At 38.5% G+C, this 27,678-nt stretch overlaps 1 long non-coding RNA gene across 1 annotated transcript in view; it reads right to left on the reverse strand.

Moving 5' to 3' along the window:
* Positions 1-27,091, reverse strand: part of LOC126940237 (uncharacterized) — a 95,310-nt gene extending 68,219 nt beyond the window's left edge. Inside the window, exons 1-2 of the long non-coding RNA XR_007720684.1 lie at positions 27,025-27,091; positions 26,226-26,439 (exon numbers count right to left, since the gene is read on the reverse strand). This is a non-coding gene — a long non-coding RNA (uncharacterized LOC126940237). The remainder of the gene's footprint in view (positions 1-26,225; positions 26,440-27,024) is intronic.
* Between the last annotated feature and the right edge of the window lie 587 nt (positions 27,092-27,678).

Consider the following 27,678-nt stretch of genomic DNA (forward strand, 5'->3'; position numbering starts at 1 on the left):
CCGTTGCATTCATCATGCTACTTGTTGCCTGTGACCTTTGGTTTTTTGTTTTTTGTTTTTACTTTTTAACTTGCATTTTTGTTTTTTAGGTCTTGTGTGATTTATGCTTTGAAGAGGTTCTGTTTTTATGTGTTTCCAGGATTTGTTTCAAGATTTAGAGCTCCTTTTAGCAGTTCTTGTAGTGATGGTTTGGTAGTGGCGAATTCTCTCGGCATTTGTTTATCTGAGAAAGACTATCTTTCCTTCATATATGATGCTTAGTTTTGCTGGATACAAAATTCTTGGCTGATAATTGCTTTGTTAATCTGATCGGTTTTCCTTTATAGGTCACCTGGTGCTTCTGTTTCGCAGCTCTTAAGATTCTTTCCTTTGTCTTAACTTTGGAAAACCTGATGACAATGTGCCTAGGCAATGATCTTTTTGTGATTAATTTCCCAGGTGTTCTTCATGCTTCTTGTATCTGGATATCTAGGTCTATAGCAAGGCTGGGAATTTTTCCTAGACTATTCCGCCAAATATACTTTCCAAACTTTTAGAATTCTCTTCTTCCTCAGGAACACTGATTATTCTTAGGTTCAGTTGTTTAACACAATCCCAGACTTCTTGGAGACTTTATTCATATTTTGTTCTTTTTTGTCTTTGTTGGATTGGGTTAATTAGAAGACCTTGTCTTCAAGATCTGAATTTCTTTCTACTACTTATTCAATTCTATTGCTGGGACTTTCCAGAGCATTTTGCATTTCTCTAAGTATGTCCAATGTTTCCTGAATTTTTGATTTTTTTTAAGATATCTATTTCCTTGAATATTTCTCCCTTCACTTCTTGCATCATTTTTTGGATTTCCTAGCATTGGACTTTGCCTTTCTCTGGTGCCTCCCTGATTAGCTTAATAACCACCCTCCTGAATTCTTTTTTGGGTAAATCAGGGATTTCTTGGTTTGGATCCATTGCTGGTGAAATTAGTGTAATTCTTTGGGGAGTGCTAAGAATCTTGTTTTTCATATTACCAGGGTTGGTTTTCTGGTTCCTTCTCATTTGGGTAGACTCTGTCAGAGGGAAGGTCTAGGGCCGAAGGCTGTTGTTAAGATTCTTTTGTCCCCCAGAGTGTTCCCTTGATATAGTACTCTCTCCCTTTTCCTATGGATGTGGCTTCCAGTCAGCTGAATTGCAGTGATTGTTGTCTCTCTCTTGAGTCTAGCCACCCAGCAAGTCTACCCAGCTCCAGGCTGGTACTAGGGGTTGTCTGCACAGGGGCCTGTGATGTGAACCATCTATGGGTCTCTCAGCCGTGGATGCCAGCACCTGTTCCGGCGGAGGCTGCAGGGGTGTGCAATGTACCTGGTGAGGGTTCTTAGCTTTGGTGGTTTAATGGTCAATTTTTGTGCTGGTTGGCCTCCTGCCGGGAGGTGGCGCTTTCCAGAGAGCATCAGTTATGATAGTTTGAATAGGGACCACTGGTGGACAGGGCCCTAGAACTCCCAAGATTATATGTCCTTTGTCTTCCACAGTGAGGGTGCGTAGTGAAGGACCATCAGCTGGGGGCAGGGCTAGGCGTGTCTGAGCTCAGACTCTCCTTGGGCAGGTCTTGCTGGGGCTGCTGTCGGGGATATGGTTGACAGTCACAGGTTGCTGGAGCTGTATATGTGGGAGGATTATGGCTGCCTCTGCTGAGTCATGCAGGTTGTCAGGGAAGCAGGGGAAAGCCAGCAGTCACAGGCCTCAGCCAGCTCCCATGCAAACTGAAGGGATGCTCTCACTCCCTCCGTACCCCTGCCCCCAAAAGTCCCAAGTCTGTTTCCAAGCTGGGGGTTAGCTGGGCTTGAAAACTTGCCCCAGACTACCCACCTTCCAGCTGTGAAAGAAAAGGTCTTGGGTTCTTCCCCTGCCTGTGGAGTCTGCACACTGGATTTGCGCCCTCCCCCGAGTTCTAGCCAGGAGGCTTCTTACTCTGTTCAAATTGTTACACAGTTCAACTAGAGATTTCCGTCTCCTGTGGATTTTTATCCCTCATTTCTCTGGTCACCTTCTCAATTGATCTCTGTGGTGCCAGGCAGGAATGGCCTCCTTGGGGACCCAGTGAGCTCCAAGGGCTTTTCTGCTGCTTCATCTACCCCTGTATTTTGCTCAGCTCTCTAAATTGACTCAGTTCCAGATAAGGTCAGAAACTTCTCCTGCAAACAGACCTTCAGTTTCTCCAGTGGGGGTGTGTGTTTGGAAAAGGAGGCTGTCCCTTTCCCACTTCTGCAGTTGTGGTACTCACAGTATTTGGTGTCTCCCGGGTCCTGCAGGAGCAGACCGCTTCCTTAAGAGGTCTGTGAGTCCTCTCGGGATTGCTGGTTTGTTCTTGCAGTTGATCTGGAGCCAAAATTCACAGTGCAAGCCTCTGTATGCTGCTCTGTCCAGAGCTGCAATCTAGTCCTGCCTCCCATTCACCATGATTCAATATACCCTTGTAACAAACAAACCTGCACATGTGCCCCTTAAATCTAATAAATTTTTTAAAGAAAACAAGCCTTGTAGAACAATTTGACTTTTTAAACTATGTGCATATATAAAACTTTGATTTTTAAAAACACTTCAAGAGTAACAAATAGTTTTCCATCACCATGAAAATAACCACTGGCATATTTAATCAATGGATTGTGTGTGTAGCTTTTTTTTTTTTTTTTTTTTTTTTTTTTGGTGAGACAGTCTTTCTCTGTCACCCAGGCTGGAGTGCAGTGGCACAATCTCAGCTCACTGCAACCTTCACTCTGGGTTCAAGTGATTCTCCTGCCTCAGCCTTCTGAGTAGCTGAGATTACAGGCGCGTGCCACCACGCCCAGCTAATTTTTGTATTTTTAGTAGAGACAGGGTTTCACCATGTTGGTCAGGCTGGTCTCAAACTCCTGACCTTGTGATCCGCCCACCTCAGCCTCCCAAAGTGCTGGGATTACAGGTGTGAGCCACCATGCCTGGCTGATTGTATAGCTCTTAAAGTAATAAAATGGAGCTTTCATGTTTCAAGATGGAAAAATCCCAATAACAATGCTGAACAAAACAACAAAACAAGCAAATTGAAAAAGATATGTAGAGTATGGCTGACTCTATTAAAAAAACATGAAATACAATATTATATTTCTACGAAAATATGTACTAAATAATAAAATCTTGCATGGGAAAAATAACCAATTCAGAATGTGGTTGCCTCTTGGAGAGAGGACAATGAGTAGGCTCTGAAGTGTTTCCATGATAGGATGTTTTAGTTCTTAAATATGATTTCTCCTAAGCAAATGAGGTGAAGTAATACAGTTACATAAAGCAGGAAGGAAAAGTTAAAGAGGCAAGAAAGACAAAAATAAACATGAAAAACAATAAAAACTTTTAAATCAAAGATATCTTCTGGCCAGGCATGGTGGCTCATGCCTGTAATCCCAGTACTTTGGGAAGCCGAGGTAGGAGGATCATGAGGTCAGGAGATTGAGACCATCCTGGCTAACATGGTGAAACCCCGTCTCTACTAAAAATACAAAAAAAAAATTAGCCAGGCATAGTGGCATAGCACCTGTAATTCCAGCTACTCGGGAGGCTGAGGCAGGAGAATCGCTTGAATCCAGCAGGTGGAGGTTGCAGTTAACCAAGATCATGCCACCGCACTCCAGGCTGGGCAACAGAGCAAGACTCTGTCTCAAAAAAAAAAAAAAAAAAAAAAAAAAAAAAAGATATTTTCCTTTTTTTCACTCTATCCATGTAGGCTCTTTTTTTCACTTCTCCCTCTCTGTTTTGATTTGTTTTTCCATCAGCATTCATGTTCTTGCAGTGACTGTTCCCACCTGCAGTTAAAGTCCTATTCAGTCAAACTGCCTGGAAGGGTTGTTATACATGAGGCCTCCATTTTCTTGCCTCCCATCCACTTTTTCTTTTAAAGATTTTTTTTAAAACTAACAAAGCTTCAATAGGATAAATTCAGAGTCAAATATGTTATCAATTATAATTATTTCCTACCTCCACCCACCATGCAGTCACGTCTTCAGAGAGGCGAAGCTATAATTAACTGCACTGTGAGATTTGAAGGACAATTTTATTATTGAACATAATGAAAAGTCAGGAAGTAGCTATTTCCAAGATTGGTTTAGTCATGCAACGCAATGCCATCAGGAGCCAGGCTGCTTCTACACTAGCATCCTCAGATCACTGACTTGGTCCTCAGATTTGCCCCCGTGTAGTAGTCCCACGGAAGTTGCCACAGCCCCCAATATCTACGTGAAGAAAAGAGTTGTTTCCTGCCATGCATCTCTCTTTTATTATAGAGGAGCTTTCTTCTGGGTTGCAGACTACTGACTTCTTTTATCCTCATATGGCAGAGAGCGAGAGAGAGAGAGAGAGAGAGCTCTCTGGGTTCTCTTTTTTAAGGGCACCAATCCCATTCATAGGGTCCTTCATGACCTAATTCCCTCCCAGAAACACATCTCTTAATGCCATTACACTGGGGGTTAGAATTGTAACATATGAGTTTGGGGATGACACAAACATTCCATCCATTGCATGTATGGAGTGCAGGTATGCACTCCTCCAGGTCACATTCACCAGGCTGGGCCACGTACTCATGCTATCAATGCAAGGGAGAATAGAACAAGGAAAGGTGGGATTTTCCATCTCTAGACTGGGAGGCAGGTTCTGCTAGTAAGTTTAAGTGGGGGTGTGGAATGGCTGTTGGATAGGCAAACTTATTAACAGTGCCTACCACTCACCTTGGGTGCCACAGAATATCCACTACAGTACCTAGCAGGCGGCACAGCAGTGACCAGTAGACAGAACCATACTCAACAGAAGTGGCTGCAATGCCTACCAGAGATAGCATTGCCCAGAAGGAAAGGCAGTACCAAATGGAAGCATCAGTGGTTCCTGGTAGACACAGTGGTGCCCAACAGACCGCAGAGTCAAGCACACGGAGGAACTATAGCTGCACTGTCCAATACGGTAGCCATTGTCCACAGGTGGCTATTTAAACTAAAACTAAAATTAAACAAAATTTAACATTCAGTTCTTCGGTCATACTAACCACATTTCAAGTGAGCCACTTGTGGCTAATGGCTGCCCTCTTGGACAAGAACAGTTCCATTTTTACAGAAAGTTTAGTAGACAGCACTGGGCTATAGCAAGGGAAGAACTTCTTAAATGATGAATCCACATGTGTAAAAATAAGATTAAATTATAGCTTATCTGCAGCATCTTCAAGGAAGCCTGGAGCTATGGTACAAACCCTGGGCCAAAATAGGGATGAAATGTACTAGCTAATGATTTATAATGTACTGTTTAAAGCCTGGAATTCCCCCAGAGGCACTGGGTACCAGCTTGTCTACACTGTTTGGTGAAAATGTATGGATTGATGGTCCTCACCTGGTTTACCTGGTCACTCAGCCCAGTGTTAGCTGTTCGATCAGAAAAATCAAAGACAACCCAGTAAAGTTGTTCCTCACCTTGCTTGAGACAGACATCTCTTTCTCATATTGGTGGATCATGATCCTGAGATAGAGCAGAGTCTGTGCAACTGAGAGAGGACTAACACCGGGCTCAGGTGTTCCTGGCTGTCATAATGTTGCTATATGCTTTCTTGCTCCTGGTTTTGTGTACACTTTGCCTGTAATAAATCTTTCATAAGTATACCTTGTTAGAGTCCTGTGAGCCCTTTCAATTACCTGACCTCAAGTAATTGCAGCACACCATGGTGGCCAATCAGGACTGGTCATTAACACACATGAAACACCCCCAGGCACTGCTAGAAATAACTAGGCTGAACTTGACAAAGCTCTGAAGGTCCTGCTCTATCAGGTATAAGCAAAAACACCATGATACACTTATGAGTTTGTTGTTCCTGTTCACTCTTACATGTTGAAAGAGAGTTTTAAATGAAGTGATATAGTTTGACATAAATATAAGAGATTATCTGTGTTCAATCCATGGAAAAATGAGATTATTGCTTAAACTTCAATTTTCTCTTTTGTAAAATGGAAAATATTACCGTTCATATTATAGGTCTGTTTAAGGGTTAATCTAGTACATGCAAAAAGCAATCAAGCAAGTATTAAGTTATCCATAAATGTGAACTCTTGTTATTACTATCCCCAAATAAAGATTTCTGTTAAATATGAATGCGTGTAACAAAGCTTGATAGTGTATTGCCTTAAAGATCTTATTGTCTTAGATTTTTAAAATTTTATTCAGTAACAATGTCTCAATTACCTTCCAATTTTACATTTATTTTATTTTCCCTTAAATGGTATTGTATATAAATACACACTGTATCTAAACAGAGTACTGCACCTTCCAACCCTAAATATAGTAAATATTTTCATTTGCTCTATTGATGAGCTTAGTTTTATTGAAAATTCTATATTTTTATTCTATGCACAGCATTTGCTCAGTGGGAAACTTATGAATGTAATTGTTAGGCCACTAACTCAAATTTATTTCCCTGGTGGATCACGGTTTCCAATCCCAACAGAAAGAGCTTTCCCGGAGTTTTCTGGTATAGACCTCTCTCTTTAGTGAGATCGCTCAGCTAGTAAATGATAGAATTGGGCTCAAATCCAATCGGACCCAGAAATAAATGTTGAAGTTGTGATAATATATAGAATGAGGGGTTTCCTCTCTTGGCTTTGGAGTCCCCCTCCCCCTTTCTCTGTACAGGGGAGCTTCTTCCTTCTCCCTTCATTCATGCCCCTTCTTGCCTATTAAACTCTCTGCTCCTTAAAACAAAAAACAGAACAACAACAAAAGAGTATTCAGAATGATACAGTACATTTTTGGAGAACATATCCTTTGTGATAGAATAACAGATTGTGAAGAGACATAGAAAATTTTTTAATTAAACTAATTTATAGGGCAATGCTTCAAGAGAGGCAAAAGAGTATAAGGTATTCTTCCTACCAATGAAGAACTTAGACATTGTATTCAAGGTTCTTTTAAGTCACATGAACAAAAACCCATTCAAGATAACTCAGATGCTTTATTGTAAGGCTGTTTCAAAGAAAGAAAAGGAAGTATGCCTGAGCCAAGTAAACTAGAATTGCAAAGTGAAACAGTGTTAGGGATTGAGGCAGGCACTTAATCTTTCCTGCTCAGGACAAATTCCCTAATCTCAACCTTCCATGGATTATTTGCTCTGAATTCCTTTCTGCTTCACCCGGTTTCCTCTGCTGGCATATCTAAAAATAGCCCAATGCAGCCTGACTCTTAACTCTGGAGTACATCACTTTATGCTACCCGCACATATCTCTCTTTTCTGTCAGGCGGTGTCCCCTTCTCATCATTGCAGTCAGCTGTATTGTTTGCCTTTGGCCAAGAAATTTATCAGTTGTCAATTGGCTTGGCAGGAGGTCTGTGAGCACACTGAGTCTAGATTTGACCCCTATAAAACTGTGATATTAGGAGGTAGAGACTTACAGGATGTAATTAGGTCATGAGGGTAGAGCCCTCAAAAATGGGATTAGCCAGGCGCGGTAGCTCACGCCTGTAATCCCAGCACTTTGGGAGGCCGAGGCGGGCGGATCACGAGGTCAGGAGATCAAGACCATCCTGGCGAACACGGCGAAACCCCGTCTCTACTGAAAATACAAAAAAAAAATAGCCGGGCGCTGTGGCGGGCTCCTGTAGTCCCAGCTACTGGGGAGGCTGAGGCAGGAGAATGGCGTGAACCCGGGAGGCGGAGCTTGCAGTGAGCCGAGATCGCGCCACTGCACTCCAGCCTGGGCGACAGAGTGAGACTCCGTCTAAAAAAAAAAAAAAAGGATTAGTGCCCTTATAAAAGGGAGCCAGAGAGCTCCTTTACCCTCTCTCTACCATGTAAGGATGCAACGAGAAGTTGGCAGTCTGCAACTAGGAAGAGGGTTCTCACGAGAACCCACCATGCTAGCACTCTGATCTCGGACTTCTAGGCCCCAGAACAGTGATACATTTCTGTTGTTTATGAGCCACCCAGTCAATGGCACTTTGTTATAGCCACCTGTATGGACTAAGACAATATATGTATAAAAGTTCAAGCACCATGCAAAGGTAGTCATTCACAGCTATTCTAAGGTATCACATGAGATATATTGTATGTTGCCCAATGCACATAGTAAAAACAGAAGTCCTCCAACAATTCCATGGTATCAGATATCTAAGTGAACTGCAAGCACTGGGAAGTCTAAATAGAGAAAGTGACTGTTAAGCGGTATCTTTGAGAATGACACAGTTTGACTATGTGACACAAGGTTAAAGAACATGAAGATAAGCAATGTTTAGATATGGTTAAAAAGTAGAATAGGGTATTTCAACTGCAGCAGTGTTCATATACAGGCGTGATAAAAAAAAAAATACTGTTTTGAAAGGTAAATTGTGGGCTAATTGAGGAGGGCCCTGAAGTGCATATTAGAGAGGACAAATTTGATTCTAGAAGCAAGCTTAGGTAAAATTTGATTTTAAAATATTTTCTTTTTGGAGTACATGTGGGAAAGTTTTGGTATTAGAGCTCTTTGAAGATGGGTCTTGGGTGGTCCACGGTTAGAAAAAAAGAGTAAAATGATACAGCATATTCTCCATCTAAGATGCCATCCCTAGAAAAATATAAAAAATGAAGACCAATATTTATGTACCAAATATTTATGGTAGCACTACAAAATAAAATGAAAATGTGGAAGTGATTTAAATGCCTCACAACATGAGATTTATTAATAAATTATGTATACCCAGATATCATACCACTCAAAAAAATGTTTCCAAAGAATACTCAGTGATGTGGGGAGAAAGGGGAGGTGGAGCTGCTCATTATATTTTAAATGCAAAATTCAAGCATAAAGCTATACGTTCATGTATATGGTATTGCCTAAAACTTGAACATCAAATCTTTCTTTTGAAACTTTTGGATTCAATCCCTGCACTTCTTAAACAGAATATACTAACATCATTATTTATATTTTTGAGAAAGATTTATTAAAACAAAGATTGGTATTTGTGTTATATGCTAAGGCAAATGCTAAGCTGCTGTAACAAAGACAAAAAAAAGGCAACAGCTCAAATAAGACAAGATTTATTTCTCTCTCATTTAATCATTTGGCTAATCTAGGCTCACTGAGTAGCTCTATCTCACAAGGTCATTCAGGGAACCATGTTTCTTTCATCTTGGTACCTGACCTTTCTCTGGGTTTTTGTTTTGGTTTTTGGTTTTGGTTTTTTTATGTATGATCAAAGCTAAGTTGGTACCATGCCCATGTTCTAGCCCACAGGAAATGTAAAAGAGAGCAGCAAATTCAAGCACTTTTATTTTTAAGGATGTGTAGCAAACGTTGCTCACATCACTCTGCTCATATCTCATTAGCCAAAATTTGGTCACATTGTCATACAACTGTATGGCAGGCTAAGAAATATAGTAGGCAGAGGGGCAGTGTGCTCTATGACTTAAAGAAGGAGAGAAGGGATGGCTGGGGACAATAATCTCTTCGACACCTACTAGAACATAATTGGTCCTCAAAGATCCTTTATTAACTGTTCCCAAAATATATAAGTATGCTTTTTGTCCTTATGTTAGTATTGGAAACACTGTTGATTAGTAAACCAGTCTCTGCTTTAGTTTACTCGTAATTGAGCAACCAGATAGTCAAATTACAGCAGAATAAATCTCAGACCAGAATAAATACAGATAAATAAATACAGAATAAATCTCAGACCACAAACTTAGGTGGGAATAAGTAATTACATTCTTTTTTATCTTCAAATATTTTCAATCTGACCCCAAGCCCTGTGTCATCTGGATGGCAAGAAAGTCAATCTTTGGAATTACTGGACAATTTTATCCTAAGGTTGCTTTTTTTTTAAAAGAAAATTAATTTCAACACACAGTGAAAACATGACAAGAGGCAGCATGTGGCCAAGTCTCTGCTAAAGAGATGGGCTGTCTCTCAGAAGATACTTGTGAGGGCCTGAAACTCAAACAAACAAGGAGAAGATCTCAATAGTTTAGATCAGAGTAAACTTTCTCTACATCTTTGCCTTTTTCTTGAAGATGAAGAAATATTGTAGCAACTTTCTAAAATGCTCTGGTTGACATCTTTATTAAGGATCTTGCAGAGACAGCAAATGGTACCTAAATGAGTTTGCAGATTATGCTAAATTCAGAGCTGTTGCTAATATCAGTAAAGACAACAGAGTAATAAACTCATGATGGTTAAAAATACAAGGAAAAAAGGGGGAAAGATAGGACATGTCTGAAAGTGACACAGAACATGCACATTTCGTGATGTTATATGAAAGCTATCATCCCACCCTAAACCCACTCCCCAAAAAAGAGATCTATTTTAGGGTAAATATGAAGATACTGCTTCATGGGAGAGAAGAAATTTTCCCTTCCTCCTGACTCTGTGGAGCTGAACTTAGAACAGCATGTCTAACTTGGCACTGAGTATTCAACCTGCAAAAGTCTGAGACTACAGAACAGATCTGAACTGAGAATCACCAAGGGTGATGCAAATAAAAAGGTTAATAGGGATAAATATTTATAATTTCAATACAAAAGAAACATCTGCAATTATTTAATAGGTGCAAACACTATGAAGAAGAGCAATTATTTAGCTTCAGAAAAGGCTCACACCTAGAAATAATCTTATGTATGACATTATTTCAAAAATATCAGGAATTTTCTTTCCAGCTATTAGATCTAAGCAGTATATGCAAATAACATTTTTCCAGAACCGTCCTTTCTGTGGGGAAGAGGAAAAGTAGTGAAAAGAATTGTAAAGTAATTTAAGAGAAAGGATTAGCCCACCAGGGAGCAAAAAGCCACGGGTAGCAGAGACCTGGAGCTTAGTAGCACCAACAGAGTCCTCTGGGAGCCTTGATTTGAGGAGCTGTGTCTCCAAGCTTACGAAGCCAAGGAAACATATTTATTAGAAGCAAAAAGGGGAGGGACTCTGAGTTCCTAAATATCAGTATAGAAGCAAGCTGGCTTCGCCCCACACATAGAAAATTAAACACAAATATACAGTGCTGAGATTATCCCCAGCAATATCTTAGAATTCAAATTATGAGGATTAGGCAGTTCATGGGGTCACAGAGAAGTGAAAATTGGACTTCCATTTAAGATGCTCCTTCCCTTAATCTGCGCAGCACCAAGTATGTTGAAAATTTATCCCCAGCTTATGGTTTGTATACTAGAAAAAGTGAGATTGAGTTGGACAACAAGCTTCCCCACCATCCTGGTTTCCCTGCCAGAAGCCCTGTTCTTGTCTCCACCCACGAGAAGCATCCAGAATGCCTGGAGAGAGATACCCCTGAAGACAGCCAGAGACTAAGGAGGGAGGGTGGAGTGACATTCCTAGTCCTAGAAACTCTACTGTGTAACTCAGCCAAAGGAGACATCAAATCAAAGTTGCTGTTCAGCAGCAGCATGCTGGAAGAGCTTTGTTTCACAGGTATCCTGGACACAAACTCCCAACCAGCCCTCTTACACTACCAAGATATCCCCTTTGGGATCTTCCTCACTCAGGATAGGCAGCACTCTGATTGTTTGCTAGAATAGAGGCAAACCTATGTTGAAGGTGCCATCTAGTACTGAAAAGGAGGCAGTGACATAGCAGGAAAAAAAAAAAGAAAGAAAACAGGACAACCAGGTAGATTACAAAGAAAATCTAGGCAAATATATCTAATTTAAAAAAAAAAAAAAAAAAAGCTAGACAGAGAAGACTGGAATAAATAACCAATCTTTCAATGCAAAGACATAGACATACATCCACAAGAAACAACAACAAACAGGGAACCATGACTTTCCAACGGACATAGCAAGGACCCTGTGACTGACCTCAATATGTGAGCTCTCCAACCAAAAATTCATAATAGTAGTTTTAAGGAAACTCAGCGTTCTCCAGAATAACCCAGAAAACCAATTCAGAAATTTATCAGAGAAATTTAACAAAGATGTTGAGATAATTCTTAAAAACTAAACAGAAAAGTAAAAACTGAGAAATACAAGTGCTGAACTAAATTCATTAGAGGCTCTCAATGACAGAAGGCATCAAGCAAAGAATCAATGAGCTCAAAGACAGATTATTTGAAAATACGTAGTCATAGGAGTAAAAGGAAGGAGGAATAAAAAGGAACAAAGATGACCTACGAGATATAGAAAATTACCTCAAAAGACCAAATCTAAGAATTTTTGGGGTTTAACAGATTTGAGCAAGAGCAAGGAGTAGAAAGTCTGTTCAAAGAAGTAGTAACAAAAAATTTTCCAAAAGTTGAGAAGGATATAAATATTCAGATACAAAGAGGTCAGATTACACAAAACAAATTCAACCCAAATAAGACCAGCCCAAAGTACTTAATAATCAAGACCTTAAAGGCCAAGGACAAAGAGAGGATGCTAAAAGCAGCAAGAGAAAAGACATAAATAATAATAAAGAAGCTGCAATTTGTCTGGCAGACTTTTAAACAGAAACCATACAGTCCAGGAGAGAGTGGGACAACATTTTCAAAATGCTGAAAGAAAACTGCCATCCAAGAATACTATATTTAGCAAAGCTATTCTTCAAATCTGAAGGAGAAATATTCTTTTCTAGACAAACAAAAACAGAATTCACTACCAGACTTGACTTACAAGAAATGCTAAAGAAAGTTCTTCAACCTGAAATAAGAAAACACTAATGTGCACACACACACACAAATTGAAGATATAAAACCCACTGGTAAAATTAAGTACATGGACAAACCTAGTATACTCAAATACTGTAATGATGATGTGTAATCCACTCATAATTCTAGTATGAAGCTGCCAAAAGACAAATCTATTAAAAATAATAGCTACAGCAATCTGTTAAGAGATAGGCAACAAAAAATATATATAAAATGAGACAAAAAATATATATATATAATGAGAATCAATAGTCAAACTGTGTGGGGACAGATTTGAAATGTAGAATTTTTCTTTTTTTAATTTGTTTCTGTTCTTTGCTTTATGGTCTAAGATAAGCTGTCATCTCTTTAAAATAATATATATATGTAGATATGTATATTATATACACACATACACACATATTTATTTTTATTTATGCACACATATATGTTGTTTGGGGGAAGCCTTGTGGTAACCACAATGCAAAAACCTATAATAGATTTGCTAAAAATAAAAGGCAACAAATTGAAACATACTACCAGAGAAAATCACTTAGCCACAAAGAAATAGAGTAAGAAAGGAAGGAGGAGTTACAAAACAACCAGAAAACAAGCAAAAATATGGCAATAGTAAATCATTACTTATCGGCAATAACATTGAATGTAAACAAACTCAGTTCTCCAATTAAAAAGAGAGTGGCTGAATGGATAAAAAATAAGAGCCAACTACATGCTGCCTACAAGAAACCCACTTCACCTGTAAAGACACATATAAACTGAAAGGGAAGAGGTAGAAAAAGATATTTCATACAACTGGAAACTAAAAAAGAGCAGGAATAGTTATACTTATCAGATCAAATAGACTACAAATCAAAGACTGTAAAAACAGATAAAAAAAGGTTACTATATAATGATAAAAAGGTCTATTCAGCAAAAGGATGTAACAATTATAAATATCTAAGCACCAAACACCAAAGCTCCCAAGTGTAAAACACAAACATTAATATATTTAAAGGGAGAGAGAGACTGCAATATAATAATGGATAGGGGACTTCAACCCCCACTCTCAGTAATGGACAGATCATCCAGACAGAAAATCAACAAGGAAATATTCGAGTTAAGCTACAAACTAGACCAAATAGTCCTAAATGACATTTATAGAACATTTACCCAACTGCTGCAGAATACACATTCTTTTCAACAGCACATGGAGTATTTTCCAGAATAGAACATATCTTAGCCCACAAAACAAGTCTCAACAAATTTAAGAAAATAGAAATCATATCAAGTTTTATGACCACAAAAGAATAACACTAGAAATCAATAACAAGAGTAACCTTGGAAACTATACAAACACATGGAAATTAACATGTATTGATTTCCCCTGAACAAACAATGGGTCATGAAGAAATTAAGAAGAAAATTTTGTCTTTTTTCCTTTTTTAAAAAAGTAGAAACAAGGTCTCACATTGTTGCCCAGCTTATTCTTAAAATACTGGGCTCAAGTTGTCCTCCTGCCTCAGCCTCCCAAAGTGCTGGGATTACAAGAAAGAGCCACCATGCCCAACTGAGAAGAAAATTTAAAAATTTATTGAAACAAATGAAAATGGAAATAAAATATATTAAAACATATGGGATACAACAAAAGCATACTAACAGGAAAGTTTATAGCAATAAACATCTCTATAAAAAAGTAGGAATACTCCAAATAAACAACCTAACAATGTATGCACCTCAAGGAACTAGAAAAGCAAGGAAAAATAAATTAGTAAAAGGAAAGAAATAATAAAGACCAGAGCAGAAACAAATGAAATTGAGACTAAAAACACAATAAAGGATATCAACAAAATAAAAATTTGGGTTTTTGAGAAGACAAACAAAATGAACAAACCTATAGTTAGCCTAAGGAAAAAAGAAAGAAGACCCAACTAAACAAAATTAGAAATGAAAGGAGACACAACAACTGAGACCACAGGAATATGAAGAATTTTAAGAGACTACTATGAAAAAATATACACCAACAAATGGAAAATAAATGGATAAGTTCCTGGACACATACATTGAAGACTGAACCTTGAAGAAATAGAAAACCTCAACAAACCAACAATGAGTAATGAGATTAAGAGTAATAAAAAGTCTCCCATTGAAAAAAATTCCAGAACCTGATGGCTTCACTGCTGAATTCTACTAAATATTTAAAGAAGAACTAATACCGATTGTACTCAAACTCTTCAAAAGAATTAGAGAGGAGAGAATACTTTTAAACCCATTCTATGAGGCCAGCATTACTCTTCTACCAAACCAAGGAAGGACATAACACAAAAAGAAAACTGCAAGAGAATATCCTTGATGAAAATGGATGCAAAAAATCCTCGATAAAATAGTAGTAAGTTGAATTTATAAACACATTAAAAAGACTATTCACCACAATCAAGTAGGATTCCTCCAAGGGATGCAAAGATGGTTTGATACATGAAAATCAATAAATGGGATACATCACATTAACAAAATCAAGAACAAAAATCACATGGTTATTTTAATAGATACTGGAAAAGTATTCATTAATATTTAACACCCTTTATGGTTTAAAAAAAATACTCATCAAACTGGGTATAGAAAAAGCATACCTCAGAATAATAAAAGCCACATGTAACAAACCAAAAGCTAATGTTGTCTGAATGGGGAAAAACATAAAACCTTTTATCTAAGATCTGAACAAGACAAAGGTGCCTACTTTCACCAGTTTTATTCAACATGATACTAGAAATCCTGGCCAAAGCAATTAGGCAAATGAAAGAAAGAAAAGGTATCCAAATTGGAAAAGAAGTCAAATTAGCCTTGTTCACAGAAAACGTAATCTTAGAAAAATCTAAAACCTCTATCCAAAAATTGTTATAACTCGTAATCAAATTCAGTAAAGTTGCAGGATACAAAAATCAACATACAAAAACCAGTAGCATTTTTATATGCCAATAGTGAACAATCTGAAGAGAAATCAAGGAAGCAATCCCATGTACAATAACTACACAGAAAATAAAATATGTAGGAATCAGTTCAGCCAAAAAATGAAAGGTTTTATACAAAACACTGATGAAATAAATTAAATAGGACACAAAAAAATGGAAAGATATTCCATGCTCATGGACTGTTAAAATGGCAATACTACCCAAAGCAATTCATAGATTCAATGCAATTCCTATCAAAACATAATTTCTTCACAGAAGTAGAAAAAAGAAAATCCTAACATTTATGTGGAACCACAAAAAATCCCAAATAGCCAAAGCAATCCTGAGCAAAAAGAACAAAGCTAAAGGTATCATAATATCTAATTTCAAAGTATATTACAACATTATAGTAACCAAATCAGCATGCTACTGGCATAAAAACAGACACAGAGACCACTGCCAGCATAGAGAACCCAATATAAGTCCATGCATTTATAGCCAACTCATTTTTGACAAAGGCTCCAAGAACATACATTAGGGGAAGGACTGTCTCTTCAATAAATGGTGCTGGAAAAACTGGATATCCATATGTAGAAGAATGAAACTATATGTGTGTCTCTCACCATATACAAAAATTAAATCAAAATGGATTAAGGACTTATCTAAGACTTAAACTATGAAAGTACTAGAAGAAAACATTTGGAAATCAATGTAAGACATTGATCTGGGCAAAGATTTTTGTGTGTGTAAAAGACCTCAAAAGCACAGGCAACCAAAGCAAAAATAGACAAGTAGGATTATATCAAGCGAAAAAGCTTCTGAAGAGCAAAGGAAATAATAAAGAGGTAACCCATGGAATGGGAGAAAATATTTGTAAACTATTCATCTGACAAGAGATTAATAATCAGAATAAACAAGGAGTTTAAACTCAATAGCGCACACACACACACACAAACACACACAGAGAGAGAGAGAGAGAGAGAGAGAGAGAGAGAGAGAGAGAAATATTCTGATTTTAAAATAGGTAAAAAAAAAAAAAAAAAAAAAACCTGAATAGACATTTCTTGAAAGAAAACATACAAATGGCCAGCAGGCACATGGGGAAAAAAATGTTCAACATCACTAATTATCAGAGAAATATAAATATAAATCAAAATCACAATGAGATGTTATCTCACTCCAGGTAATATGACTTTTATTAAAAAAAAAAAAGAATTGATGCTGGCCAGGACGTAGAGAAAAGGGAATCCTTGTATACTGTTAGTAGGAATTTAAATTAGTACAGCCACTGTGGAAAACAGTATAGCGATTTTTCCAAAAACTAAAAGTAGAACTACTATATGATTACTACTGAATATTTACTCAAAGAAAAAGAAATCAGTATATCAAAAGGACATCTGCACTCACATGTCTATTGCAGCACTATTAATAATTGCAAAGATATAGAATCAACCTAAATGTCTATCAATGGATGAAAAGATACAGAAAGTGTGTGTGTGTATATATATGTGTGTGTGTGTATATATATATGAATATATGTATATAAATATATATGCAGTGTAATACTATTTGGTGATAAAAAGAAGGAAATCATGCCATTTGCAACAACATGGGTGGAGCTGGAGGTCATTCTGTTAAGTGAAATAAGCCAGGAACAGAAAAACAAATGTTACACGTTCTCACTCATATGTGAGAGCTAAAAAAGAAAAAAAAAAAAATGGATCTCACAAAAATAGAGAGTAAATTAGTGGTTACCAGAGGACAAGAAGAGTAGGAAGAGATGAAAAAGAAAGGAAATAAAGGTTTTTTAATTAAATAAATAAATAAAAAGAAGGAAAAAAGCAAGAAAGAGAAATAATGCTTTTCAGAATTCGTCCCTCCAGTCTTGGAAAGGATAAGCAGAAAAGACTCCAGTCATATATTATAGGAAATACTTAGAAGAGATCTCTGATGTCCTCTAAGAATTAATGCTCCTGTGATGGTAAGTAGCTGATCCATCACAGTAGCAGGTGTACTGGGGATAAACCAATTTGTCTAGTGAATATTGATACATTCTGACAACAATGAACTTATGCTATTGCAACATACTCTCAATTGTGACAAGTTCTCCTCCCATCCCTTCTGGGTAGTTAAAATAATTACATGATAGAAGTGCTAAAGAAAAAAACTGTTTCTCTACTCACAATACTTCTGACACCAAATGAGTGGATTTTGTGCACCAAGAAATTCTCCGGTTGTCTGTGGACACAAAATGGTGTCCTAAAATGTAATTCGATTCTGACATTAAAACCAACTTAGCACAAACCCCATACATCAAGAGCTCAGTCCCTTAAGATTGCTCCCCACCTTAAGATGTCAGTCACAAATAGTTGATCCACAGCTTACTCACGCTTCTGTATGACTTGGTTACAAATCTGGGGTTCCCACATCCCATTGTGAGGTTCAATAATTTGCTATAATGGTTCACAGAACTCACAGAAACACTTTGATTACATTTACCAAGCATTATATATATACAATACCAAGCATTGTATCCTTTATAAAGGATATTATAAAGCATACAAATGAGCGGCCAGATGAAGAGGTCCATCAGGCAAGGTCCAGAGGGATCCTGAGTGCATGAGCTTCTATCCCCTTGGAATGCAGGGTGAGTACTCCAACATCTATGTGTCCACCAACCCAGAGGCTCTCTTAACCTTGTCATTTAGAGCTTTTATGGAGGAGTTATTACTTAGGCATGATTAATTAAATTATTGTCCTTTGGTGATTAACTCAATCTCCCAGGAGGTTGCAGGATGGGGCTAAAAGTTCCAGCCCTCTATTACATGGTTGGTACCTCTGGCAACCAGCCCCCATCCTGAAGCTATCTAGGGGCCCATCCAGAGCCACTTGATTCACGTAAACTCAGGTATGGGTGAGAGGGGCTTATTATGAATAACATAACAAATGTCCACTCGAGGACTTGGCTGCCACTCACATACACATACTTCTTCCATGCTTATAATTAAGCAGCAACTGATTTAGCAACTATGCAATGCAAAATACTGCCATCAAATATACCCCTTATAGAAGACATCTGTAAAAGGGAGATAAATCGTTAACTGCCACTGCCTCCAGGCCCAAATCCAAGAGCTCTGAAAGGTCTATTCCTCCTCTACATCTTTCACAATTCCATCTGGACAGTCTTTCAGTTATGCACTATTTTGTAAACTTTACTCACTGTAAATAAAATATGAAAGGCAACAGGAAAGCAGGGAAAGTTAGTATACGTAAATTTATACATGAAACAGTAAGGAAGAAAATATGAGTAAGAACAATAGTACTTGTCTCTGAATTAGTGACAAAGTTACAGTATTTTAAATTTTCTTTCTCTTCTATCCATTCCATGTTCCCAATCTAAGCAGCCAGTACCTCAGCTGGTCAAGGTTCTTTACATGGTGGGATTCTCAAAATCTTACTCATAGAATATACAAGTCCTTGGTAATCTTGCCTGTAGATGGTTACTGTAGTTTTATCTTCATCGCTGAATAAGGAAAAACTAGGAGACATCACTGAGATTCCCTGGGTTACATGAAGAATTCTTCCTGTCTGTCTCCATGTATAAAAGTATTATCAGTTTTTCATTGATAACAAGGATCCATCACCTCAGTTAACATGGAATTCTAAACTTTACCTGTTTTCCAGAGGCAAGAGGAATGCCAGATGGTGTTCTCAATCTCAACTTCCATCATTGTTGCGTTTATTGACAGAAACATTTTTCTCTTGGTTACTAACACACTTAAACAAGGAGATTCCAAAGACATAGAGAAAACAAAGGCTGTTGGAGTAATTTGGTTATAGAGCTAGCTTGAGCTTCTACCTCCATAGGAAGATTTATTTTAAGTCAACTGTTTACAACCCGGAAGTGGGGCCTCACCAGAACTGGACCATGATGGCACCATGATCTCAAACTTCCAGCCCCCAGAACTGTGAGAAACAAATTTCCGTTCTTGATAAGCCACCCAGTTTCTAATATTTTGTTCTAGCTGCTGGAGCCAAGACTTATGACAGTGAGATGCACCACTCTCACTTCCGCATCTTAGTTTCATTAAACCCTGTGTCGTGGCTATGAAGGAAATAGCACCAGGTATCGGTCACTGGTTCATATCAAACCTACATCTTAAACAGTACATGGGCTGCACAAGGAGCTGTCTCCCAGCCAGAGGTGTAACTGAGTCTTAAATGGACCATTCCACTGTGCTATTAGTCCAGCTGCTTCTAGACGGTGGGGTACACAGTAAGACCAGTGAATCCCATGGCATGAGCACATTGGCTCACGTATTTTGCTTTGAAATAAATCCTTCGCTCCATAAACTCTGGCTCCAGCTCAGACCTTATAAAAGGCAATTACCCTTCATTTTCCAACTGAGTAGTATCCCCTGGGATATTGCCTCCATACAGTCCTTCTTTACCCTTTTCCAGACATGTTGGGGTCAAAGGACACGATTTTTTTTTTCAATTAATTAATTTATATTTATTTATTTTGGAGATGGAGTCTCGCTCTGTCACCCAGGCTGGAGTGCAGTGGTGCAATCTCAGCTCACTGCAAGCTCTGCCTTCCGGGTTCATGCCATTCTCCTGCCTCAGCCTCCCGAGTAGCTGGGACTACAGGCACTCCCCACTATGCCCAGCTAATTTTTTTGTATTTTTAGTAGAGACGGGGTTTCACTGTGTTAGCCAGGATGGTCTTGATCTCCTGACCTCGTGATCTGCCCCTCTCAGCCTCCCAAAGTGCTGGGACTACAGGCGTGAGCCACCGCACCCGGCCCAAAGGACATAATTCTTAAGCTTCTTCAGGATCACATAACAATCACAAGCAAGACATTGCATCCCACCAACTTTGGTTCTGAGAGACCAAAGTTATATAGCAGTCTCTAATTCATTCATTCATTCATTCTCTCTCCTTTTAGCCCTTTTCTTCTCATGTTCTTTTTTATTCTTTTTTTCTTCTTTTTCTTCTAATTCTTTCTTCTCCTTCTTCATCTTGCACTCTTCATTTTTGTAGTTCTAACCTCTATTACCTTCTCCAAATGGAATGAAGCCCAATCCCTACTTAAGTTTCCCAAAGCAACCTTTTTCCTGATTAACTTTCAGGCCTACTATGTCACAGAAAACTTGGCACATGCAAGAAGAAAAATAACCTTGAGAATATTACATTAAGTTATTCTTTCTAGCATAAAAAAATCAATCTTTGTCATTTGTCTTTAAGAGTTCAAGCTTTGATCTTTCACTGCAAAGATGTATGAAGTATCAGGGGAAGTATTTGCAAATTCCTCCATACAATCTTTATAAACTTTCTCAGTTGCAGCCTCTATCTAAGATCATTTATCTTTCAAAATAAAAATCTTCTTTCAGAGCCATAGCCTTATTAGGTAGTTGTATTTTAACCAAGCATTTGATAGGCTTTTTGTCTGTCTGCATACCTCTTTATTTACTTTATTTTGTTAAACTATTTATTTTCAAGAACAGATTTAAGTGTACATTTTAACCCCTTTGTATATTTTCTTATATCTATTGTGATTATTATTCTTGTTTTACCCTTATTTAACTTCTGTTGACAACTCATATTTTATGACATTAAGCTTTAGTAATAGATTTGTGATAAAAGTAATCATTTCTATAATCTGACATGTTTCAAAAACTTTGAAGCAGAGGCTTAAATGTTTTCTATGGACTGTCAAAGATCTGTTTTTACTAATAACATGGTTTCGTTGAAAAAATAAAGAATGGCTTTAAATGTCAGCAAAGATTTTTTGAGTCATAAATGGAAATGCACAAAAGAGAAACAATTTATTGCAAATAGTATGTGATGAGAAATGATCAAAAATGGAAGAAAATTTTAATAAAAAAAGAATGTTTTGAATATACTTTCACACACACGTACTTTTCTCTAAGGTAATGGTTCTTAATATCTTTAGGGTCTTGGACTCCTTTGATAATCTAAATAAAGCTATAGACTTTCTTCCTAAAATGAAACATAGTGACATACAGAGCCCATGGACCACAAGGTAAGAACCCATCTCTAAGGAATAATATTAGACAATTAATCCAAGACAAAATGCCTTCTTACTCCTTTTCTGCCCACAGTTCAAAATTCCACTTGTTGAAAGTTAGTGTTTGTCCTGAAGTAGAAGTAAGGCCAATATCCCCTGGGGTTTGACCTTCTATCCATTACAACACAGCAGAGAAAGAAAGAATAAGTAAATGAATGAACGCATGGAAGCCCAATTCACCATTGGTGGGACTATATCAAACACTGTGTGGGCCTGATTAAAGTCATTCTGGGCAGAAGAGACAGCCTGAAGCGAGGGAAGAGGTGTGAAGTGCGATGCAGTCTGTGGCAAATTACAAGTGTGAAGGGGCAGTGCAAGAGACTGGACCCTTCCACAGGTGGCGAGGCAGGGTGATGAACGTAATGATGACCCGACTGTGGAGAAAGTGTTTTTGAACAGTAACTGGTCAGCTTCAAATGCCTGGCCCTCCTAGAGGCAGATCACCTTGGCCCTCCTAGATGCAGAAACACCATCAGGAGGTGGTTGCAGAAGTAAAAGACAAAGGTGATGAGAGACTGAAATGAGGTAGTGGGGGTTGACATAGCAAAAAGAGAAACAAAACAAAAATAAAAAACCTTGAAAAACATTAGGATATAAAAAGAAAATAGAAATGAAAACAGCAATCTCTCACCCTCGCTAGGAGTATTTGTATTTCACAGAGGAGGGCCTTGGGTGGTTTTGTGGTGCTGCGGACACAGCACATAGCAGTGTGAGGGGAAAATATCTTTTCTTTCCACTAAGGAGCTATAGCTCAGGTTGACACCCAAGACTGAAGCTTGGAGGCAGGAATTTTTTTTTTTTTTTGTGGTGTTTTGTTTTGTTTTAGAGATGAAGTCTCGTTCTGTCGCTCAGGCTGGAGTGCAGTGGTGCAATCTCAGCTCACTGCAAACTCCACCTCCCGGGTTCACACCATTCTGCTGCCTAAGCCTCCCGAGTACCTGGGACTACAGGCTCCTGCCACCATGCCCATCTGAATTGTTTATATTTTTAGTAGAGACGGGGTTTCACCGTGTTAGCCAGGATGGTCTCGATCTCCTGACCTCGTAATCCACCCACCTCGGCCTCCCAAAGTGCTGGGATTACAGGTGTGAGCCACCACCCCCCGACTGCAAAGAGGTTTTTGTACCAATAAACTTTCTTATAATCTAAATCATACACACATACACACACACACAAATTGAGCCCCAGAAACAAAGTGGCTAGAGAAAGTCTCGTGAGTGGTCAAAGAATCCTATTTGTGCCATGCACACACCATCTGTTTGGATGGGATTCTTGCACTTCATGGAATAGATATACTCTTGCATCGAGTACATTTTCTTTGATTTTCAAAATATATCTTTTTATATTGAAAAAAGTACTCCTGTAAGTGCTTACACTAGTAAAATCACAGCTTATGATTCATATGCCTGATTCAGCTTCACTGAATTTTGACTATTTATAGCTGATATATTTTGGGGGCATTTTCTAATTCTTGGTGAATTCTCTCTTCCCATCTTCTTCAGGTCACTGGCAAATAAAATAAAGAACCAAAAAGAAAAAGGAAGAAAACAGACTGTGTATATAAAAGTAATCTAAACTGGTGTTAATTTTTGATGCTTCTATCAGGGTTATTCCTCACTTGCCTTTTCTCATCAAGCCCAGAAGAAGTGATGTCAAGGAGTGGCTACAGACAGCGTTTTTGCTCCACCGCCCACCCCCGATAATTTCTGTTAGTGCTTCCCTGAAGTAATCCATATACAAGTACAGTGTAAAAATGCAAGTAAAATCATGTGGTTTTGTTTTGTTTTTTTTTTGCAAACCCAATTACAAGTCTCCCTGGTCCCCACCTCTGACTAGCTTCTATTCCTAAGCCCCTCTACTAGGTTGAACCATATTGAACAACCCTTTTTATATGTCAAGCACAGTTGACTGTCCTCAATTTCACATGGTTCAAGTTAATATGTAGAAATTCTGGATTCACTGTTACACAGAATGTGTCCCTTCTGAGATCATAGGGAAGAAAAACATTCTAAGCCATTCTTTCCACCTATGCCACCTGTTATACACCTCTGTGACTCCCCAATTTTTTCTATTCTACTTGAGGATTCTCCCTCCTATAAAGTTTGTGTTGGCTTTGGTGAGAAATAACAAGGAATTCTGAAAAAGGTAGGGGCTTTCTTGGACAAAAAAAACAAGGAAGGCCACCTAGAGTCTAGCTTGTATCAGAGTTAGTGCAGGGATGTGGGCTCCTCCTATAGCATCCTAGGACCCCCTAGCAAGGTCTGCTGTGGTCTTGCTTTGCTGAGGACACAATGCCACCACATGCGAGTGTGAGAAGATAAGGCATTTTTCTCATACTAGACCTTGGGTTGATCTCCAAGACACTGTTCTGGCCCCTGGAGAAAGATTCCCTCCCTCCTGCATAGAGGAGAGACGAGGAAGAATATGGATTTTACAAAATGTGGCCAACAAGAGAAAACTAAAGAGTACAAACTCTGGAGACACTGCTGGAAAAATTCATGTCTGTCTTTAATAATCGATAGCTTATGCTGGCTATCATCACAAGCACTGTACGCCTGCAGACTGTGATACAATCAAGCTTTCATTTATATTTATGTGGCCAGGAGGACTCTGTATTTGATGATTTTAAAAGATGCATGGACTCTGTGCTGTTTAATTCTGATATATTGGTCTATTATCTATAAGAGGCCATTGGCTAAATTGTACTATTCACATGAGGGTCCATGATGAAAATTTATCAGAATGATAGAGAAATATTCAGATTTAGTTTTTCCTCAATAGTAAAATTTGAAGACTATAAGCACATCGTGCTTCCAAATGACCATCAGAACTAGATTTAGGAGGACCTCATTCTACAACGAATGCATTATTAAAATAGTTTGTTATGCTGCATTAAAAGGGAAGCAGCTTGACAATTAACAGAGCAGGAAAGATTGGATCCTCAGAATTGCAGCCAATAAAACTATTGTCTTAGGGAGTCAAATTCAGCAAGGCTGGAGGAAGCCTCTAACAGCAAAGGAAACTGGCATTTCTAGGTGGCCTGTCACTAGCAGAATCATCTAAGGTTTTATTTTGTTTCAATAACAAAATGTTTATTTAACTTCTGTCACTGCTAACTCAATCTAGACAGGTCACCTCAGTTTCTAAGCCCTTTCATTCATTCAGCATCTATAGGTGAGTTTCCCAGTGTGATAGTTACTGTGATAGGTATGGATTGTCAGAAAGGATACTCACAGTCACTGGCCTGAGGAACCTGACAGTCTGGAGAGAAAATACATAGATCTACTGATTGGTACAACACAATCATTTAGTGATCCTCTTGAAGGAGGCAAGGACAGGCAGGAAATCCCTGATTCTCAGGGGGAATTTCAATAGTATTGAACAAAGGTGTTCTATGGACTGTAAGTCACGCCCTCATCTCAACATCATCACTGTAATGGTGTTCTGTTAAGGAGCAGGGTATGTATCTGCCATTATCTCAAGTAACGGGTTTACAGTAAATCATTCTTGTGTGATCAGTGGTATGGATTTTCAGGATGCTGGTCTTGGTCAGCAAAGATTATTGACGTATTGGAAGCAACAAAGAGGGGTTTAAAATGCATTAGACTTGGGGTCAGAAGACCTGGGACCTAGTTCTAGCTCTGCCACTCCCTGCCAGTGGGATGCTGGAAAAATCATTCCACTTCCAAGGATCTCAGATATCCTCAGCTGTGCAATGTCAATAGAATATTAAAAGTGACTAGACGTATACATTTCTATGTCTCAATGTGGAACTGAGCCTTTTCCCACTCCCTCTAACTAAATAACTTTAAATGAAGGCAGTTATGGAGAATGTTGACTTTGTCTCAGAGTCAGATTTAGAATTGTGCCCTTAAAACCACATGATAATGCTGATGGAGATTTGTTGTATTTGTACGTTGGTTTTGGGAACTACATATCCATCCATTTGATAGTTATGTATGGAGCACATATTTTGGGGGCTCAGAAACAATGGAAAAAAGACAGAGTCCTTTCTTCCCCTTCAGCAATAAGCATAAAAATGTTCCCGGAATTTAGGTCAAGAATGTCAAGTATCTTCTAGCAGGATGCATAGCTTGCAGCCAGTATCACAAAATACTATATCTGAAACGATCTTAGAGATCATTTACAAAAAACTCATTTTTCATTAGGGGAAAGTGAGACCTAGAGGCATCTTGCTTCCCCAAGTCACTCAGGCTGCTAGCGATATTCTTCCTTTATTCAACAAATATTTGAGCTCCAGACATCTTTGCTAGGTAATGAAAAATCAGTAAGCAAAGTACTTACAAATCTCACAGTCTAATGCTTGCCACAGATAAACATGACTTGGTAGGTGTTATGATCTGGAAACCCATTTTAGAGGAATGTCACAGAAGGCTTTCTTGAAGGAATCAAATCTAGGCTAAGCTCTAAAGGATAAGGAGAAGGCATAGAGCTAGGACTGTGAAGCCTAATTTAGACTTCAACCCTTTTCTACAAGCCAAGACTATAGGAACTACTTTGGGGTTTGCTGCTCAGTAGAAAGTAGGGGATATTCCTGGAGGAGACTTACCTGCTCTCACCTTGTTTGACACAAACTGTCAGCTAGCTCCTAAGAACCTTCTGTTCGTGTTCACTCTGACCCTTTGATTTGATGGTTGGGGTGAGAATAATACAGTGGAAAGGGTGTGTCCTGCGGAGCTGGGTAGATCTGGGTCAATCTCAGCTTCAACAGTGACTACAGCTGTGGCCCATGGGCAGCGCACTGCCCTCTCTGAACCTCCCGGCTGCAAAGCGAGAGAGATACCTCCTTAATAAAGTTGTTCAGTCTTTAATCAAATAATGAATATAAAACAGCCACAGTCTCAGCAGCCAGGCCAGATAAAGAGCCCACAGAGAGTAGCTCTGAAGGGTCAGGAAACTGCAAACACCTGAAATTACAGGCTTCTTGTCAGGGGTGACTAATAGATTTTGCAAAGGAAACAATAAATTCAAGGTCTCTAAACACTAAGAAACTATCTTCTGTTCTGCTCCTCTGCTTCCTCATTATCAATTAAAATTATTATAAACTTTCTTAGTGCTTTATCAAAAGTCTATTAAAAGACATCTCTATCAAGCCTCCATCCCAAGCTCATCACTCCATTGGACTTACTGAGAAAAGATCCAGGAAATAAAACGCAAATGTACAGATTCACTGGTTAGAATCAATTCCTTCAGCCATAACCTGTGAAAAGCAGCACAATTTCTGCTGCTTTGTTCTGGCATAAATTAATTATGGTTTATTCAAATAAATTTTTAATAAAGAACCTAACAAAATTGTAAATATAGGCCCCAGGCATGTTTTAAACAAAAGTACAAGTATTCCATCCTACCTCCTGCTTCAGAGGGGTTCATCCAGAGTGTACAGACACACTGCTCCCCAAAGCAATCCTCTTTGACAAGACACAGAACAAAGCAGGTAAAGATGACATCCGGGCACACAGATCATGCATACTCAATACGTAGTTTCTCTTCAGGAAGCAGAGTTCTGTCTATCACAGTTTCCATCTTCAGAGGACCACCAAAAGCTCTTGGTTGCCTGGTGTGTGCTGCATGTAACTTCCTTTTCACAGCTCCTTCAAACGTTTTGTTAACCATCTCATAAAACTTTGCTCAGGAGGGAAGTGTTAATTTGCAAACTAAACACATTGGACCTGATTGGCAATAGCAAGTAGGTATTTGTAAGTCTGGAAGGCTGATAAAATGCCTGTGATTTCTGACATATGAAATTATTTCCACTCTGGCTTTTCAGAAACACGTATATTAATGGTAATATCAATTCAGTCTTTCCTACTCAGGGATGTTGCATCATCAGCTTTCAGGCTCAGATTTTTACAATCTTAATGATTCCTAACAAATAGGTCTTAATTTCAATTGCAAAAATCCTATAGGGTTTCTTTAACTGCTAGAGAAGCAACCTGCAAGTTGTTTTGCCTCCTATCTTCACAAATGCTAATGTGATCAACAAAAGTTGAAGTAGTCACATG

Source organism: Macaca thibetana, chromosome 17 (assembly GCF_024542745.1).
Source record: "Macaca thibetana thibetana isolate TM-01 chromosome 17, ASM2454274v1, whole genome shotgun sequence".
Taxonomy (NCBI): domain Eukaryota; kingdom Metazoa; phylum Chordata; class Mammalia; order Primates; family Cercopithecidae; genus Macaca; species Macaca thibetana.